The sequence below is a fragment of the Pollicipes pollicipes genome, unplaced genomic scaffold (genome assembly GCF_011947565.3).
Source record: "Pollicipes pollicipes isolate AB1234 unplaced genomic scaffold, Ppol_2.1 Scaffold_3447;HRSCAF=4054_pilon_pilon_pilon, whole genome shotgun sequence".
In the NCBI taxonomy this organism is placed as follows: Eukaryota; Metazoa; Arthropoda; class Thecostraca; order Pollicipedomorpha; family Pollicipedidae; genus Pollicipes; species Pollicipes pollicipes.
The window spans coordinates 24,520,182-24,539,452 of record NW_023596297.1 but is presented as its reverse complement, the minus strand read 5'-3'; the positions used below and the strand labels follow the sequence as shown (position 1 = coordinate 24,539,452).

The 19,271-nt window shown below is 51.8% G+C and overlaps 1 protein-coding gene across 1 annotated transcript in view; it reads left to right on the top strand.

The window, feature by feature from the left end:
- The first annotated feature begins 4,950 nt into the window (after nt 1-4,950).
- LOC119092332 (leucine-rich repeat and fibronectin type-III domain-containing protein 4) overlaps nt 4,951-19,271 on the top strand; it is a 45,120-nt gene continuing 30,799 nt past the window's right edge. The window contains exon 1 of the mRNA XM_037215296.1: nt 4,951-5,028. The gene's annotated coding sequence lies outside the window, so the exon portion shown is untranslated. The remainder of the gene's footprint in view (nt 5,029-19,271) is intronic.

The following is a 19,271-nucleotide window of genomic DNA, read 5'->3' as shown; positions in this document are numbered from 1 at the left end:
CCGCCCGGGCTAGCACGCCCCTGGAGAATGCTTCTGCTGACTGGGAAGCTGGCAGTGATGATATAAGACTGGTCAACCCAGGCCCAGCCGAGGAGCAGGCCAGATGGGACGGCAGCCGTGGACATCTGCTGTCGACTGGATTATCGAAAGAGGCCATGTAGCAATGCCATCATAATTGTGATTGCTTAGTATATAGCAAGGTCACATAATTGCTTAATGTGACCCGTGCGTCAGCATGAAGAGGCAGCGCAGCGTTACAAAAGGCTATTCGTTCACATCACCCGCGGTCATGTGTGGTCACGTGGCCAGTGTGGTCAGTGTGGTCGGTGTGGCCATGTGGTCATGTGGTCGTATGTGGTCATGTGGTCAGTTGGGTCAGCATCCTCGACTGCGGCACCCACGATAGCTCGTGAACGCAAAAAGCTTTTGATTTATCGGATGTGATCGTTGACAAAAAACAGACACTTTTTCAAACCAATTGGCGACAAAATTTTGAAAATAAAAACAAATTAGAACAGACCGAGACCATATTACAACAGGCCATCCCAGCTATACGAAACTCAAAGCTTGGTATTGGTCTGTACTTGCTCACCCTTACTGAGTGAGCATGTGTCGAGCACATGTCGGAACGTTGACGTTTCGCTGTATAAGGCAAGTTGAGCCACAATATGTTGCTAAAAAAAGTAATTTTAATCTGGATAGTTTTCAGCAGGTGTCAGAAATAAACCACAAACTATACTATATCAGTGCTCACGTCACAGACCAGTGGTGACACAGCGCTCTTCCTATGCACCTCAGATCAGTGCTTTTCACAGACTGTTCAGCCAAAATTCACTTCTATTACTTAACATTAGAAGTACCAAACAGCTTGGTTTATTACTAGTCGTAAGAATTGTGTCTGGCCACAACACCTCTTGACAACTGCAATCAGTTTCGCTCCGCGGCGTTTTAAAGCGCCGTGCCATTTGAGACAGATGGTCTTGAATGCTCGCCACACGATAATGGATTGGGTTTGGTGTGAGGCTGCGGGCTGCCGTTGGCTGTGCTCATGTGAAAAGCTGACTGACTAAAAGAGCGCAGCTAATCGTCAGTTTAAGGACGTATCAAGGACGGTGCCTCGAGCAATGTGGTTAAAAAGCCCTGCCGATCTAGGACTGCTCTTTGTGGATACCTGAGCTGTAGCTTCAAAGTTAAATGGAGAACGTTGTAGTGACGCATGTTAAGGTTTCATCCGGGGCTTCATGCTACTGAGAGGAACAGCAGCTTTGAGGTCAGAGGCCGGCATCACTGGTGTAGGTCTCTCGCCCTGCCCGTTACGCCTCATGTGTAGCGTGTTGACCGGTGGACAGGCGTGAGATAAAACGCTTTTAATTACCATCACATTGCATGTAAAACTAAATGAAGGTGCGGGAGGCGTTCAAAAATGTCGTTCGCAACTGTTGGTACCACATGGGCATGGGTTTTGCTCTAAATAATTGAGACGATGTTAGAAAATACGAGTTCCGCGCTGGTTATGATTGTGCGGAAATAGTGAAGGCTGCCAACGCTTCCGGCTGATTGTACGATGACTTCATAAAGCCAAAGGTGATATTATTTCCAGGTGCTTGTAGAATCATGTTATCGGTAAATGTAGGCCTTCAGTGATGCAGTTTTGCAAAGTACGTAGGAAGAAAGAATGGGTGAGTCTGCCTCCGAAATGCATTTAAAATAGCTTTCGCCCAGATTTGACGCACTTTCATTTCCGAGTTTGGAGCGGTGGTTCAGTTTCTCAAAATTAGTTTTGGGGCTGAACCCTAAAAAATGGACTAAAAATAGGAAACTACAACTCTGGTTAGGTACCTACCTCCCCCTCCAACACTGAATAGGGAAACTACGCGCCTGTTGGCTGGTAATGTTAAGTATGCCTTTATCTGACAATTTTTTAGTTTAGTCTCAACCATCATTCCGTGTTTGAGAACCAGCAAATGATAAACTTGCGGAACAAAAATTTTCATGCTTGTACCGCATTATATTAGCAGTATAAAATGTAATAGCAGTATGTTACTTTGCGAGTAATATTCAAGTATATATCATATGACATGCGTATATCAGTGCATAACGAAATGTAATAGTACAATAATAAGTGACAGGTGATACAGCACTTGGAGGTGCGCTGCGCTTGATATGCGCTTGGTATGATGCTTCGGGCTCCTTGATAAAATGCGGGCACCGAATACTGAGCGTGCAAGACACCACAGAGACGCAGGCGCCTGTCCTGAGCCCCGCACTACTATTGTAGCGACCTGCCGTGGCTTGCACACTCTGGTGGATTTCTGGACGCATTACGTTTTCTAGTCGGGATTCATGTGTGATGCTGTGCTGAAATGTGCTGCCGGGGGTCGCTGTGGGCTGACATCCAGGTCAGGCATACTTTCTCGCGTGCGCCGTTAATCAGGCAAACTTTTCAGCTACAACTCGGCAGCTCTGCGTCCATCCCAGCGGATAATGGAATGAAAACTTCCCGGCTAAAGGCTGCCGATGCGACTAATATTTCTTAAATATAGACAGGCCTCCGCACAACGCCGCACAACGTAACAAATGTGTCCTCGGAACGCTCCGTTGCATCTGTTCGAATAGTAGATTGACCGGTTATTAATCATAGAGAGGCAACGGTCCGAGTGAACGAGAATAGATCGACCGCTCTTCAAGGCCGCCTTTGCATCGTGGCTCGAATGGACTCTGAGCCGTTGTCGTCGGAAGGGGAACATTGTGTCGGATGCCTGCAATTACGGTCAAAGATCATAGAGTGGTCATCTGGTTTAGTAAATTCATGTATTAGCTCATTAGTTTTTATAGCATTTATGGATTGTGGACCGGCTGAAATTCCTGACATGTAAGCAGTTTCCTGGACCAACTTGGTTACGACTAATGTGGCATGATGCCCTGTTTCCTTTTGTTATTAATACATCCTTACAGGCAGTGCACCACAATGTTGATCTTCCTTACGCCACGCTGGTTGAATGAAAGCCTCACAGATACTGGTGCACGTTTTTCAATGTGTGGGATTGCGACCAGCCGTAACTATTAGGATCGCGGTGCTTCTGCGGCCGTGGGAGCACGTATGCGAGCTATTGCATTCCAAGAAACGCTTGCTGGGCAGTTAAGGCGCGCGTGTCCCGCATTGCACAAAGGGAGTCATCGTTCATTTGTTGAACGGCCTTCTGACACAATACCCCGCCTGATAACCAAACCGCTAAGCGCTCCGATAGCCGGGGAAACTAGTAATGCTGGCTGGTGTCACAGTCTATAATGCATCGTTGTGTATGTGTGTGTGTGTGTGCGCGCGCGCGTGCGTGCGTGCGTGCGTGCGTGCGCGCGCGCTGCTCTCATAACCATTGCATCAGGTGTCTATTTGTGGGCGTACTCATTGGCATTTTTGGCCACAGCATTCATTTTGTGACGGTTTTCCATACTTTAGCTCCTGACTGGCAAAACATTGGTCTGCCGTCGATTTAAAATCACAAAACATTGCTGACGGTGTTACAGAAGACACGTGGACGCCTTGCGGTCCACACCGATCGTGTGGCCTCTTTGCCGTAATCGGTCGGGCATGTTAAAGGGAAACCGCACTCAGTCGGAGGGCGGAGGGCCGTTATCTGATGGAAAGGCCATTAGGCCGCGCCGGGAGAGCACGCGCCGCCTCCGGATGGAACGCACTAGGGGCCCAACGGCGGCCGCCTCCTGTCGCTCCTGCTTAGCGGCCGGCGCTCCGCGCGCTGGCGATCCCGGCGTGCACGGTGACGACGTTGGAGATCCGGACGTGCACGGTGACGACGGTGCAGATCCGGACGTGCACGATGACAACGGTAGGATGTCCCGGTGTGCACGGCGACGACGGTGGCGACAGCGACCATTGGTCAAAACAATATAGCGAGATAATTTGATGTCATACCCGTCATCGGGGATGCATAGCCGGCGTCGGCGAGGGATACGGGCGGGCGTGCATGGACTTGGAGCACACCGGGACTCTAGGTTCGAGCTACCTCTCTCTCTCCATCGTAGAAAGAGTCGACCCGCTCCTCACCCTGGAATACGGCGGCGACTAGTGTACTCCAGCCACCCCGGCCTTCTGTCGGAGACGGAATCAAGCGGTCTCTGTCCCCCACTGGAAGACGGAGTCGAGCAGTTGATCTCTGGTCCCTTTGGAGACAGAGTCGCCTCTTGACTCCGGTCAGAGATGAAGCTGAAGGATGATCCGCCTCCCACCCCCTGGAAAACAGAGTAAACGTGCCTCCTGTTGCAGAGGGAGCTGGCCAGTCTCTTCCTCCGTTCGGAAACGGGATTCATCTGTCTCAATGTCCAGTTCCGTCTTGATTCGGAACTTTCAGCGCCGATATGCTTGGGGGCAGATGTGGGTCCTGTGCGGATTAACGGATCTGACGCCCAAGTCTGCGCTGACGGGCGTTTCTGAGGAGACATGCCCCCCCCCCCCCCCCCCCACCGCACCACCACCGGCCAATGACGCAGACCTGCCGCGCGCCACCACCAATGGGTCTGCGTTGGCTCGGTGAATCGGTGTGGGTCTGTGCCGTCTCGACCGGCCGGCTGACTGACGTGGGCCGGCACTGAATCGAACATGTATGTGACGAGTGTGTCGGCTCCATGAACGTCGACGTGGTCGAAAAGTAGATATACTGCTGTTAGACCACTCATTCAGAAACTTGCTGAAACTGGCTGACTCAGTTTCACAGTGCAATATATTGCATATATTGATGTCAAAGGGCACACGATGCTATGTGACACGTGACACTCTGTTCTGTCCACATATTCTACTCTGCATCGACCACGTGCTGTCGGCAAACGAGTGTGATCGTCCTTCACCACTCCAGCTCTATCTGCTGCCGCCGACCGTAACGTCGCGAAAGACGTCCTGTCTTGTCTCATAGCCTGTTCTTTCCTTTACAGATGGGGAGTCACGCCTGAATGAGGTGTTCTCTCTTCAACACGGCTGGGACTCTGCGCTTTCTTCGCGCTCACGTCATTGCTATGGTGAGTGTAAAAAAGTGCAGGAGGCATTTTAAGTATTCACCTGCCGGGAACGAGGAATTCCACCCTTCCTCGTCTTCTGCGTTCCATTTCGTGAGCATGTGACTTAATGCACATCCCTCATACCGAATTACGTATTCTGGTACCAGCCTTTTTGTTCAATCCGACCCAAGTGGCTAGCGCTGCAAAGGTCCTAGCTAGCCATTAAGTAAGTCATTAAGAAATACGAGTGATCTGCCACTGGCAAATGCACATGGTCAGTTATTTTGAAGGTCATTGCCAAAGCTGGCCCATTTGGCGCAATGTTTAGTCAACGTTTCTGTTCTTCAGAGCATCACACGATATGCAAGGTCCATTAAAACGACGCCGTCTCCATTTTCTGCACTTTTTGTAGACGTCTCGGGAGCGCCCTGGTAGGTCCTAGTCCTCGAAGGCGTTTTGCAGACTTGTTATCCATGTTCCACTCAGACGCACTTGCCAGTCATGAATGAAAACTACGTCAGCGCTTAATGATGTATTTGCAATGACCTAAATGTTTAACTGTTTTTAATGTAATTTAGCGACATTAACAAAAAGCAGCGGTGTGCCATACGCATTTGCGTGCCCCGGTGCGATACGACCAACACTTAGCCAGCAGTCACGTTTTTGTTTCGTTACAACAGGCCCAGAGCGGACATAAAATATGTCATGAAAGGGTGAGCTTTATTAGTCTTGCGTGTTCGCGTCCAGCGCCTGGCGAATTTTGTTGTCGGAGGAACTGGCAACAATGCTCTCGCGTGCTGTTTGTGCTCACGCCGTCAACAAGCAATTCAGGCGAAACGGATGCAGCCAAGTTTGTGTCTACCAAAGTTTGAAACCTCCTGCGACTGAAACTGTAGGGATCTTGAAGACCTTGCATTGTTGGCACAGGGGAAAAATAGCTCACTGTTACGTCCAGGAGCATCGACGAGCTTTTTCAGCTGAAGGTAGGTTTCGCCATCGGAGACTTGGCGTTTGTTTGCATAGTGGCAGCGCATAATTAATCCCGGCTCACAACGGCTCCGTGATGGTTGTGGACCACCGCAAAGCGAAATCTATAGACAAATATCTCTACGCAAAAGTTTCCAGTCAAAGATGCCATGTGATTAAATTAGTCTGTGCTCCATAAAACTCAAATCGTCACCGCATAGACAACACTTTTGATGTGGAATGTGAGCATGAGCCGGATGGTAGCATAAGCAAGTCGGTACCATTTCCTTACAATCATTGCGTACTCGGTTAGGCATACTCGGGTTCGACCTAATTTATAACAGATAGCACTACAGCAAAAAGGCCACTGAAGTTGGTAGAAGCAATGTAAAAGCCCAGCATCAATCGAGCGGTATTCAGTTTTCTGACTTTTCATGAAACTAATCTGAACGATGTCCTCATTTCTGCTTACTGTCCAAAACCATGAAACGAGCATCAGAATGTCGGTAGAAATGGTGATGCTCCAGCTTATTCCGACAACTGTGTCTCAACTTGGAGAATCCTCACGGCGCAACTGCGGCGTTCGTTGCGCAGTCCGGCACAAACTCCCCGGTTCTCACCGGGTCCGCATTGTTACGGAGGCGCGGAGCGGGATAATATATACCGGGTAGAACGACGCTCAGTGCGAAGAACGGACGCATTAAACTAGAAATACACTAAATGTACGATGCAGGTCAGATTTCTAGTTTGTACCTAATATTTGGTAACCGGCAACTGAAGGTTGCGTGGTGCGGATGCCACAAAGCGAATATATTTAAAATTTGAATGCATGTTGTGCACATACTGCTTCCAAGAAACCAAAAGACACATGCACCTAAAGCGTGAGCACAAAACGCGACCGAAATGCCCAAGATGAACAGGTAATGAACGGTGACCTATGGCACGTAAAATGTTACAATTTGTACAAAATGCTGAGTTTTTATTTCTAAACAAACATTTGCACAAAAAAGGTTAAAAGTAGGCTTCGAAAACTGTAGCATATACATATAATGACCTCAAATAAACATTCGGAAACCTCAGAGGCCTCCCCGTCCGGTGAGCACCAACCAACGTCTTCGTTTTAACCCTACTTCCAAGGAAGTCCAGCACAGGCAGCTAAAGAAGATAAATGCTCACAGATAATCATGACTTGAATGTTTGAGGTCATTTTTAGAAATATAGGCAGTCGCTAACGGTGCGAGTCCTTCCCATTTGCAGTCACCCGTTATGACAAACAACCATCAAAAGACATTGGGAATAGGTAATTATCGTTACTGTCTGCTTCCTATGGCTTTCATTGTTGCGGGCAGTTTGCTGGAAAGTATGACGGCAAATCCTTTCAAATCAGAATAGTCCTGGGGATGTTCATGCATAATCATGAACTATATTATTCCTATCATGAAATGTAAAGGTTTGTTGAAGCCAGCTAATGCTCAGTAAAAGAGTGAACAAGCAGTGGGTATATACACAGTTGCTCTAAATATTGACTTCAGCGGCATGATAAGGCATTATGTTTAACAAGTGCATGGATCGTCAAATTCTTGCCTAAAATACTTAAAATTTTGCCTCGCTATGTTCCACCGTCTTTTGTTGTCTGTTTTTTGTGAAGCGCTAGAAACATTAAGTTTAAGCATTTTCGTTCCCCGGCCGTCATCGTCGTCATTGGAGATCTACGGCGCGCTCAGCTGCCTAGGCTACGTTGTCTTACACGCTTTTCACCCTGGTAAGAAGGGCAGGCACTGCGGAGACGTCTCCCCGGCCGAGCCCGGCTGACACTGTCGTCATCTCAAATCGACACTTAATGACACCGAAGCTGTCGAAAGGACGATTGTTCAGAAATGTACTGATACTGGATGAAGATATACTTTTAACAGTAGCATCTATCGTAGCTGTCGGACGAGTTGTCATTCTTAGTCCTTAAAGTACGGCAGATAATGGGTAAAGAAAATATCTACTGTTGATACCATGCAAGACACCTATAAACAAAAGGTTTCAAGATGTGCGATGAAAGAAAACAGACGCAAAATTTCAGGTATGCATCCATATGTGTTCCAGAGATTTTGCAAAAACTCGACGGTAAAAGCAGGGATAGCGCGTGATGGTTATTGACGGAGGAGCCTACAAAATAATAGTCGTGTCTGGGGGATTAGAGAATACTGTTGTGTTGCGCATTCGCTACAACTCAATATTTATTTCCACTTTAACACTTTAACCAATGTCTTAATGTGCATAGGCTGTCAGCACGTAATGATCCAATCACCTCCTGACCCGGCTGCGAACTCCAGGCACGGAAGGTGTTGAATATGCTCGGTCAGTGTAGGGGGATATCGCCGAACGGTCTTTCAAAGCTCTCCATACGCCATGCCGGTGCCCAACACGGTGTATGATATAATTGTTACATGTTTTCACTCCCTGCTCCGTACATCCACAATTGATCTTGATCCCACTGTAGCCGTTCTCCGTCCAAGGAAAAGACTGTAACAGATCGACGACTCACAACGAGGTAACCAAACAGCGAGCCAGTCCTATCAACGGACGGCAGCCACATCCTAGCGCCGGCCAGCGGGCAGGGCCTATTACCAGACGTAAACCTCTTGCAACAGCCTGACGCCGCCCAGATAGCTCAGGAACGCCCGGATTGTCTGCCTTACTGCGGACTATGGAGACAAGTGGTCAAACGATCTTCAGCTCACATGGGAGGCTTCACGCCGGCTGACCGGGTTGTAAATGATGCCCTCTGTGTGCATCCGTCCGGAGTCGGGTGGCGGACCATGGCTCTGTATGCGTCCGTCCGTAGTCGGGCGGCGGACCACGGCTCTGTATGCCTCCATCCGGAGTCGGGTGGCCGACCACGGCTCTGCATGCGTCCATCCGGAGTCGGGTGGCCGACCACGGCTCTGTATGCGTCCGTCCGAAGTCGGGTGGCCGACCACGGCTCTGTATGCGTCCGTCCGTAGTCGGGCGGCGGACCACGGCTCTGTATGCGTCCATCCGGAGTCGGGTGGCCGACCACGGCTCTGTATGCGTCCGTCCGTAGTCGGGGGGCGGACCACGGCTCTGTATGCCTCCATCCGGAGTCGGGTGGCGGACCACAGCTCTGTATGCGTCCGTCCGGAGTCTGGCGGCAGACCACGGCTCTGTATGCGTCCGTCCGTAGTCGGGCGGTGGACCACGGATCTATATGTGTCCATCCGGCGTCGGGCGGCGGACCACGGCTCTATATGTGTCCGTCCGGAGTCGGGAGTCCGGAGAAACCTGTGGATCTCAGCCCCTGCTACCACCCCTTGTCTCCAAGCGCCAATGCAACTCAGGACACATGAGCAATTTGCAGAGAAATGATTATTTGCGAGAACGCCAGTTATTAAACGTTTGAGTTTTCATCTATTTCTTGATATTGAAGTGTCGTGACGCCGTTACAGCCCAGTCACCCTCCCTTACTGGTGGCACCGACCCTGCCTTTGTGTTTCAGCTGATTTACATCATATCTTCACTTATACATTCAGCAAGAACTACCAGCTGCCTCTGCAAATGCGTGGACGTGGAATTAACCAGAGTCGAATTGAATTGGGTGGAAAAACCCCCACGCCCCCCCCCCCCGTGACAAATGCGGTGCCCCAGACACCGGTAAGACTGACATAAGAGTTCGAGGTCAACTCAGGGTTCAAGAGCTCCAACTCTAGTGTCATGTTGCTGATGAACGCGGCCCATGTACTGCAAAACGAATCAACTCCGACTCTGACTCAATGCGATGCGACTCGGAATAGGACCCGAGGTGTTGGGACTCGAGCGCGAATGTACATCAAAAGCGATGGATGAAATATTTACGATTTAAGACCAAGATTCAGACTGGTACACAGGCTTTTGGGCTCAGACCGATGCCTGCCCGCAGGTGGTGCTGACTCAAGTGCAAAGCGACGGGTAGACTGTTCCGCCATACCGCTACGCATTACGGTACAGCCGACTACCACAGCTCATCCGCTGGCATCCCCCTCAGCTGGCGCAGGACCCTCTCTCCCCACGCTCACTCCTCTCCTTTTTCCTGCTTTTGTATACCTGATATGCTCATATTCCTTTTCCACCATTTTATTCATGGCCAAGAAAGCAATAGGAGCATTTCCACGTACGCTGCACATATATGTACTCACCGTCCAGTATCTGCGTAGGGGTGTATAGGGTCTGCCCAGGCTGGCATGGTCTCACCGCAAAGGATTCAATACTGTCCAGAGCTGGCACGCCGGATGTGGACGTGCTGCACACGTCTTCATCGAACGGAATTAATATCGGTGAGCTGAAGGGAACAACCGCCGTGGATAGCTGTACTGGACCTTGGCGCTCACCGCCGTAATAGCTGCGTTGGAACGCGGCGGCCACCACGGTGAATAGCCCTGCTGGAACGCGGCGCTCACCGCCGTGAATAGCTGTGCTGGAACGCGGCGCCCACCGTTTTGCGACGGCCGCTGATTGCAGGGGACACCGGGTCGTCACACGATGAGTCCGAAGCGGCCGGGCGGGCGCCACACCAGCGGATCCTTTGTCCCCCGATCCTCCTCGATCGGCCTCCCTCGTCGATATCGTCCACCCGTATCTCGTTGTTAGAAGATGCGTTGACGGCGGCGTCATTCGGTTGCCCATATCAGGGCACCAATTAATGTAAACCTTTCTCAAGTGCGACTCACGAGTACCTGCATTCATGCCGGAAAGGGCACCTTCAGTTCCTGCGGACCGAAGCACGTAGTCGGCACATCATCTCGAAAGTATTGCCTATTAGATCTCTTTGGCGCATTTAATGACATTTTTAGGACCCTCGGGATTAATTACATTTTTATGATCGCAGGACCGACGTCGGCGCGCAAAGCGAACGGTTTGTTGCCGTGGAAGCGGATGTCACTTATCTTTAGAAGGCTGTTTCACACATTCCTGTGCTCGCTACACAAAATTTTTAAGGTCTCAAGCAACATCCTGGGAAAGAAATGTGTTGGAAACGAAATGTGATGGAAACAAAACGAAGTATTCCTCAAGAAGTCACGAAATTCCCCGAGACCGTTCGCAAGCGTACCATGCGCAAAAACCCGCCTCACTTGCATCGTGCGCTAGTATGGAGTACTCTGCGTTTGTTGTCTTGGTTCAACGCTAGGCCCACTATATCTAAATACCCTACATACCAAAATCCCTCACAATGCCGACGTATGTGCAAAAATATACCCAAACTATGCATATTCCCTTTCATATTTTCGACTGTTCTCGTGCCCACCTTCCTCCATTTGGCCGCCATGCTTATAAAAATCCACGGGAGATGCTCTAGCGATTTTGCATCGTTCCGCAGGATATTCTGAAGAATGGCCCTGTGTTGTGTTCACCGGACGGTCAAATGCGAAATATTCCGAAATTAATAAAAATGACTCCGAATAAAGCTAGGCCACCAGAGCATTACTTGCATCTTAGACTCCTTCCCCTCATCGGGATGTCAACAGTCAGCCGTCATGTACCATACCACTGAAGATGAGCCGTGCCTCCCTCTCTGAATCCTGCGACTGACTTTATCATGATCACCTCTTCAGTGAAGTGCGAGATGTTCCTCAAATAAAACTCCTTAACCCCCCCCCCCCACCCCCCATTGAGGCATAGCATCGCTAACAATACTTCCGCAATCTCTCCCAGCTAGGAGATCCATAAGCTTCCCGATGCAGCTGAAGGTTTAGCGGCTCCTGACAGTTGTATTGACTGCCCCGTTCTCCTTCGGTTGACGTAGCCGGAAAAGTCAGCAAAGGACCTACTGGTTTTTGCCTCGGACATGTTGAACAGTGCCAGGAAACGCCGAAGAAAGACGTGACCTGTTTTCACGGTGCAGAGGCGGACTGCGCCAGATGGACAGTTCAGCTGTTACAAGTTTCATGATATGGGCAGTGTTATATAAAAGTCACGATAATACGAATGCCCAAATATTTTTGATTGCGTGTGCAGCTGGAAGTGGTTAGACTTGTTATCGTTGTAATTTTCTGTTTTTTCAAATATTCAAGTGGATAGCGTGTAGATAGCGTTGTGCTGGCCGCTATGTGTGTCTGGACAATCGCAACAGCGTCACGCCACTCATATGCGATTATCCATTTTGCTTGATGCTTAGGGTATGGCCGTATCAGTGTGAAATGAGTCTGTTAAGCGGTTACATCTAGAACCTATCATACTTGCATTTATTGACGCTTTGTTTGTAAGATGGTCATATCATTTGGGTGTGGTCAGAAGTTTGGTCAAAGCGTTGTAAAAATATCAGGGTCAAAGAAAATGTTGGGTCATGTAAGATGCAATGTGACAGGGCTTGGAATCTTATGATCTTCCTTACGGTAACGCCACACTCACATGCATTAGTGGTATTATGTGACACTCGTTACAGACTGAGGCGCAATGCGCCGGACTGTGCCGAGACATCGTATATGACGCTATGATTCCACATTGTGCCAGTTTACGGAAGTTTCTAAGTGTATTTGCGAGGAGCATTATACATAGAGGTAAGACAGTACTTATGGTCTTATTCCTGGTAGAATTATGAGATGAACGGAAAGATAAATAGAATGATATTTCGGCTACATGCCGAAATTGCAAGGCCTGTAGCCAGATTGCTAATATTTAATTCTCCATTTCTTTCTCCGATCTAAGGGGAATAAAGCTAAGTATTGCCTAATCGTGCCAGCTTAAACAAAAATAGTGTCTGTTCGAAACCGAACGCAACTCCGCCGATAAAATGACTCATGCGATTGGCCGGTAGGTGCTGAAAGCTAATCACCTTTGAGAAAAGTCGTCTGCCTCCCTGACACCGCGTGTCGTGACACTGCATGACACCGCACTGCGTCGGCAACGCATCATTATCGCCCAGTGAAAAGAGATAGGCGAAAGGCGCCGGAGCCGCTGCTGCCGTCCGATGAGGCCGCGCCGACCTTGCAGATTGGTGGTGGCGGGCGACGCGGCTTCAGCGTGGCATGCCAGGCTGGCGTAGCCGGCTTGATCACGTGAATTGTGTGTGGAGCTGAGATATCTCGCTTAGAACGTCCAGTTTTTAATGAGTTCTGCAAACACAGGTCTAACTAAAGAAGACAAAAATGAGCACATTTTGCGGTCTGTTTTTGTTCATCCTGAGTACTGGCTGCGGTTGCCTTGCGAAAGCTGGCGTTTGCCCGGATGCCGACGCCGACGCCGACCAATTGTCAGCCTCACGTACGCTGCATTGCGACCACTGCCGCGCTCTCACCATAAGACGGCGCATGAAAAGTGGCTCACAGGGAGCTGGCGGCAAAGTCAACCTGCTGTACAATACCCTTGAAAGTATTACATTGGTATGCGTTGAATAGACTTCACACCACAGACATTTTTTCAATCACGCGTTCTTAAAAACAACTGAATGGGGTGTTTAACGTCAGTCTGAACAAAAATGCACCACGTAATAGTCCAAACTCAACCTGGCTGATAATAGACTGTACAATCTAAGCTCTAAGTTCCCTCCGACTCCAAATCTCTCCTTCGCCCTTGCTCCACGGAAGCGCCTGCAGGCAAGTATGCGGAAATTGCCGCCGTCACTGAGGTCTTTGGACGTTGCTCTGACCTTTGCCTGGTCGGATCGCTGTCACTAGCGGTGCGATAGCGGGGTCGTCGACCAACTCAGGCTATGCTGAGAGCAAACGCGTGGCTCCATAGACAACTGCACCGCTAGGATAGTGTCAGACGCGATGGCACGCTAAATCCAGGTCGACATGCCGCGTCCATCATGCCTCGATACGTCAGCTTCCTGAGCACATTCCTCACATTCCAGATATACCCAATACGTCCTGTTGTCATCTTGCGGATTGGCTATTGATCAGACGAGATCATCGACTGTGACGTCCGGCTTCCCGAGCCGCGAGTGATGCGGTACATGGAGATCCGGCGCGGCGCGGCGGCCAGTGTCAGGCCCAAATGCTGTCATCATTAGTACGGGAGAACTCACAAGTGAAGAGCAGCCTCATCTTAGCTTAAGGCAAAGCCATTTGCATTTGTGTGATACATTCAGTAAGGAAATGACCGCCGGTCATATTAATGTTAATTTACGCCGCGTTCTTCCTGCTTAGAAGGCCGATATCTCATGTCGTCATGCACCTCGCTCGGCATCGTAACACTCAAATGCATGTTTGGTATTTAACTTTCTTATCGTTCCTTGGGTCACAATAAGCAAAATGTTTCCGATTCCACCGAATTTCTGTATTCTCAATGTCGCTTCTGGCCCACCACTCGCATCCAACGTGGTAGATAACTGACGCTGATCAGGATGCCCGATCCCGTGTTTCGTGGCCCTGGTGCCCACGTCAGCCGCTGGGGGCGTGGTCGCGCCCGTAACGGCCAGCCGTCAGCGCGCCCTGCCGCGGTGAGCTCGTGCATTATTTACCGCCGCATTACGGGACTGATGCGTCAGGGGGGACCGGGCACCCGGCCGCCTCTGCAGGCGCTGTCCCGTCTGGTCTGTGGTTGAGGGCAGGGCTGGTGTGTCAGAGAAGCGCCCCGCCGCCTCTGCAGGCGCTGTCCCGTCAGGTCTGTGGTTGAGGGCAGGGCTGGTGTGTCAGAGAAGCGCCCCGCCGCCTCTGCAGGCGCTGTCCCGTCTGGTCTGTGGTTGAGGGCAGGGCTGGTGTGTCAGAGTCGCACCCGCCGCTCCTGCAGGCCCTGCTTCGTCTGGTCTGTGGTTGGGGGCAGGGCTCGTGTGTCAGAGAATCGCCCCGCCGCCTCTACAGGCGCTGTCCCGTCTGGTCTGTGGTCGAGGGCAGGGCTGGTGTGTCAGAGTCGCGTCCGCCGCTCCTGCAGGCCCTGTCCCGTCTGGTCTGTGGTCGAGAGTGGACACAATAGCCGGCGAACAACACTGGTGTAGGAACAGATCGTACATTCTAGTCGTGTTCTAATGCCTGTCACCGTGGAGCGTTCGCTTGCGCTTTGAGTGGAACGTTGATAGCAAACATTTTTGGGTATCTGGGGTACGTATCGTTCGATGTTGATTTATGACGTCACAGGCTGTGCCATTGTTATTGAACAGTGCCGAATACAAGGGAACACTAAGCTGCTCGATCACCTCTCCTACCGGCCAATATGTGCTGTTAACACCACCGTGGGCTGGCAGGCTTTTTACGGGCTTCTTGTCCCAGGCTTTTTGAAATAAACTACGTCCATTGTGATCACCGTCTGTACAGGCCATGCTGTAGTAGCCTCTGTAAGGGGCATGGTTTATTATCCATCCCCATGAAGCGCGCTCGGGTAACTGCATGACAGCCAGGGACGACAGCGGTTTGCTGGTGCTCATATTAACCGGCCATGAGCGGCGCGTGACCTGGCTTCGCTAACATGAAGCAGTCTTTTGAGCGTCGAGATGACGCCGACAGTACTGGGATGAACTTCTAAACCTGTCAAGGCAAGGCAGCTTGTGCAATGTTACGTTGGTAGTATTTTGCTCCAAACTATAGGGGACATTTCTCTGAGAAATGGCGTTTCTCTCAGCAGCTACATTTGCCCATCCACTTTCTGACAGGTGACTGGAGAACTTCAACAAAACTTTCAAAAAATCGAATTTATTTGACCATGCACCAACGTCGGAACCATATGTTCTATACAAGGGCTCCCATTCGGTGTATGGTGCCATCCACTCTTTCCTGTATACCATTCCTATCGTCTACCATTTCGACCATTCGTTGAAACATTTCATGGCTGACAAGGCCTGAGCTGCTTGGTCACCTCTCCTACTATATTATATCTCTCCTAATACTATATCGTCCATATGTGTGTAGTTAACACTGTCATGCGGTATGATCCTGCCCACGGTTTTTTAAGCAAGCCCACGTTCATTGCGATCACTTCCTTTAAAGTGCATACTTCAGTAGCCATTCACACCATTGAGATGAGCTAAGTAATGGCAAAAATAATGAAAATCGTCTGCTGTGATATCGCCTCGATGTTCAGTCAGATTTGAATAAATGATTAACTTCCCTTGATGCGATGCAGCATTGCACTGATTTTATATGCAGCATCCCATGCACATCCACAGCCCTTCAGCCAAGTTTTAGGTCAAGTCTATCCTCAGAAGTCCTGGGCTGGACTTCCTTGGTTCATTGCACAACGGTGGGACGTCAGCCCTCAGTTCGTTCATGCTACACAGAGTACACAGAGTGGCCAGCTGTCTCCCAAATGACTGGCAAACAGCCGTACAAGCTTTACCACACAAAATGTCCCGCCTTCTGGATAAACCAACGGCTTTGACCAGCTTAGCAAACAAAGACCTGTCAATTTTCCAGGCTATTTGCGAGCCAGTTAAAGCCTGGTGCGCAGTAATCAGTGCCGCGCCGTATGTTTACCTTGTAAGCCGAATTGCCCCGCGTTTTTCCCAGTCAGAGTGACATGCAGCTGCCAGGGGAACATGCGCCTGTTTGGTGGACCTTTTAAAGCGGCTAGCCAGTTTTATGGTGAGGATGGACTTGTTCGGTTATGCTGTAAGGTGGTCCCGTTCAGCCGCTCTGTGATCAAAACTCCGTGCAGTTATCGAGTGAAGGCGTCCGATCATCACTAGAATACTAGACCTGAACTGCAAAATTCGGAAAATACGCCTCACTAAAATACTCAACCTAACTAAACCTATTTCTAAGGTAACAAGCAGCATGTGGGGCTTTCAAACTGTATCAGAGCATGTAGCGTTGTCACAAAATTCATGAGGAGCTTTACGGGTTTTCAAAACCGGTGTTTCACGCCCGCGAGACTGCGGGTTCGAAAGGGACGACTCTAGTCGCTCAACAATGGCCTTCACCCCGATGCGTGGCATCGAGTAGCCCCACTGGCATCCGGCGACAATGACCGCCTTCCGAAGACACGGTGCCAACTCACAGACTGACAAGAGCCTCCCCTCCCCTCCTCCCGGACGCGACCCACCCTCGACGCCACATTTGCGTCAGCCAGGCGCCGCGACCCCCCGATGACACGTTCGTGCAAGCCGGCCGCCGCGCCCCTCGCCACCGCATCGCCGGCGGGGCTGGCATGCCACGCTCCACCTCGCGCGCCGCGCCCCTGGCGCCACCCCTGCATATTAGCGTAATGAAATACCTCTTGACCGGGGCGCTGGAGCTGAAAGTGATGGCCGCACGGGCGCGCCACCGCGCCAGTCAGACGGCCACCGACGGCTGCGCCGAGCCGGCCGGCGCGTGACCGGACGCCGGGATCCGGTGCTGGAGGAGCCCCTCCACATCGACCGTGCGGGCCGGCACGCGGCCATGGGCAGCGGCCGAGGGCGCAGCCGGCAATCTCTGTCGGACACGGCCGCCACCGAGCCAATCAATACGCCTCGGCCGACCCGAGAATCCTGCCAGATAACAATATTGCTACGTGTTCGCGGGCGTCGGGGCGGACCGGCCGCCTGAGGACAGGTCGGTGGGAGAAGAGAGGGAGGGCGCCGGTGGGCGGCGCCCGCCTGATCGGAACACGAGGCCGGTCCGTCAGCTGGTTCCCCGACGGACCGTGACGCTGCTGCCCATGTCGCACCACATCGGTGACGGCCGGTGACCGGCACGTGCTGGAGTGACGGCCGGTGACCGGCACGTGGCTGGAATGACGGCCGGTGACCGGCACGTGGCAGCAGTGACGGCCGGTGACCGGCACGTGGCAGGAGTGACGACCGGTGACCGGCACGTGGCAGGAGTGACGGCCGCTGACCAGCGCGTGGCAGGATTGACGGCCGCTGACCAGCGCTTGGCAGGAGTGACGGCTGGTGGCCAGTAGTGCCCTCATCTCAGCAAAAGACCGGGCGGACCGAAAGGTGCGAGCAAAGGGGAGTCCCGGCCCGCAGCAGAGCAGCAGTCCATGCTCGAGTCCCGACACATCATCCAACCCGCGGCAACCTCATCATCCGACCCGTGACACCCTCATCATCTGACGCGTGACATTCTCATCATTCGGCCCGCGACACTCGCATCATCTGACCCGTAACACCCTTGTCATCCGACCCTTGAAATCCTCATTATCCAACCCGTGACACCCTCATCATCCGACCTACGGTACCCCCATCGGACAACCAGTGTCCGCAGAGGAGACATCGCCGAGCAAGGTGCTGCACGGTGGACACACAGGGCACCCCGCGACACGTCCAGTGGACGGGACCGGTGGACGGCAGTCGTGTGAGGTCCACAGCGGCCCAGGTGGGCGGACATCAGCCGCGGAGTTCCCGGCGGCTCCGGCGGGGACGGCCGGGGCGTGTGGGCCCGGCAGCTGATGACCGGTGGCGCTCGTAAACTCGGCCCCACCGGCGCGCGAGCTCCGGGACGGCGCAGCCTTATGGCTCGAGGGCAGGCAGCGCCGGCCTGCTGGGCGTGTAAAACTTTACGGCCAGCACGTCCGATGGTGATCTACGGAGATGGCATGCGTACCATTATGTGAACTTACATAACTTGGGCCGGCTGGGGTTAGTGGAATACTGGATAGACTGTCTATAAATGATTAGGGTTCGACGCAAAGTTATAGGTCTCACGTAACGTAAATCTCGTGTACCGCTCTCTCCTCGCGCAACCTCTTACCTCGCGTAGAGAGGAAAGACTCTCTAAATACATTGTTTACATAATATTGCGGAAGCCGATACAGCGTTATCGAGGGTCTGATGGGTTTTGTATGGTTTTGTTTATAGTCGAACGCTTTTGCATTACAGAGCTCCTCATGTGTTGCGTTACAGTTCTCCTCTCTCCATTGATTCCCCACTCGGGCGGGTGGTAGAGTCGCTGGTGCAGAGCTTGTGGCTGACGCCCGCCCGCTCTCTCCCTCCATCTGGACCCGACGCCCGCCGGCTCGCCCTCCAGCTGGGCTCGACGCCCACCGGCTCACTCTCCAGCTGGGCCCGACACTTGGCGGTTCACTCTCCAGCTGGGCCCGATGCCCAGCGGTTCACTCTCCAGCTGGGCCCGATGCCCAGCGGTTCAGCTGGGCCCGACGCCCACCCGCTCTCTCTCTCTGCATATGGACCCGACGCCCGCCGGCTCGCCCTCCAGCTGGGCCCGCCGGCGCCGTAGTCGTCCGAGGACTCTGCCCGGGCCGCGAAGTGTCGACTCCGGTTGAGATCGGAAGTTACGACGCTGTAAACCCTCTCGTGCTCTCACCACCGGAGTCGTTCCTTGACGTGCTGATTAATGCATCTCCGGCTGGTGGCAAGTTGTTCTTTGGCTTCCCTCGGCCCGCACATGGAGTTGTACGACACAATTTCTGGCTTGATTAACCGGACCTAGTTTTGT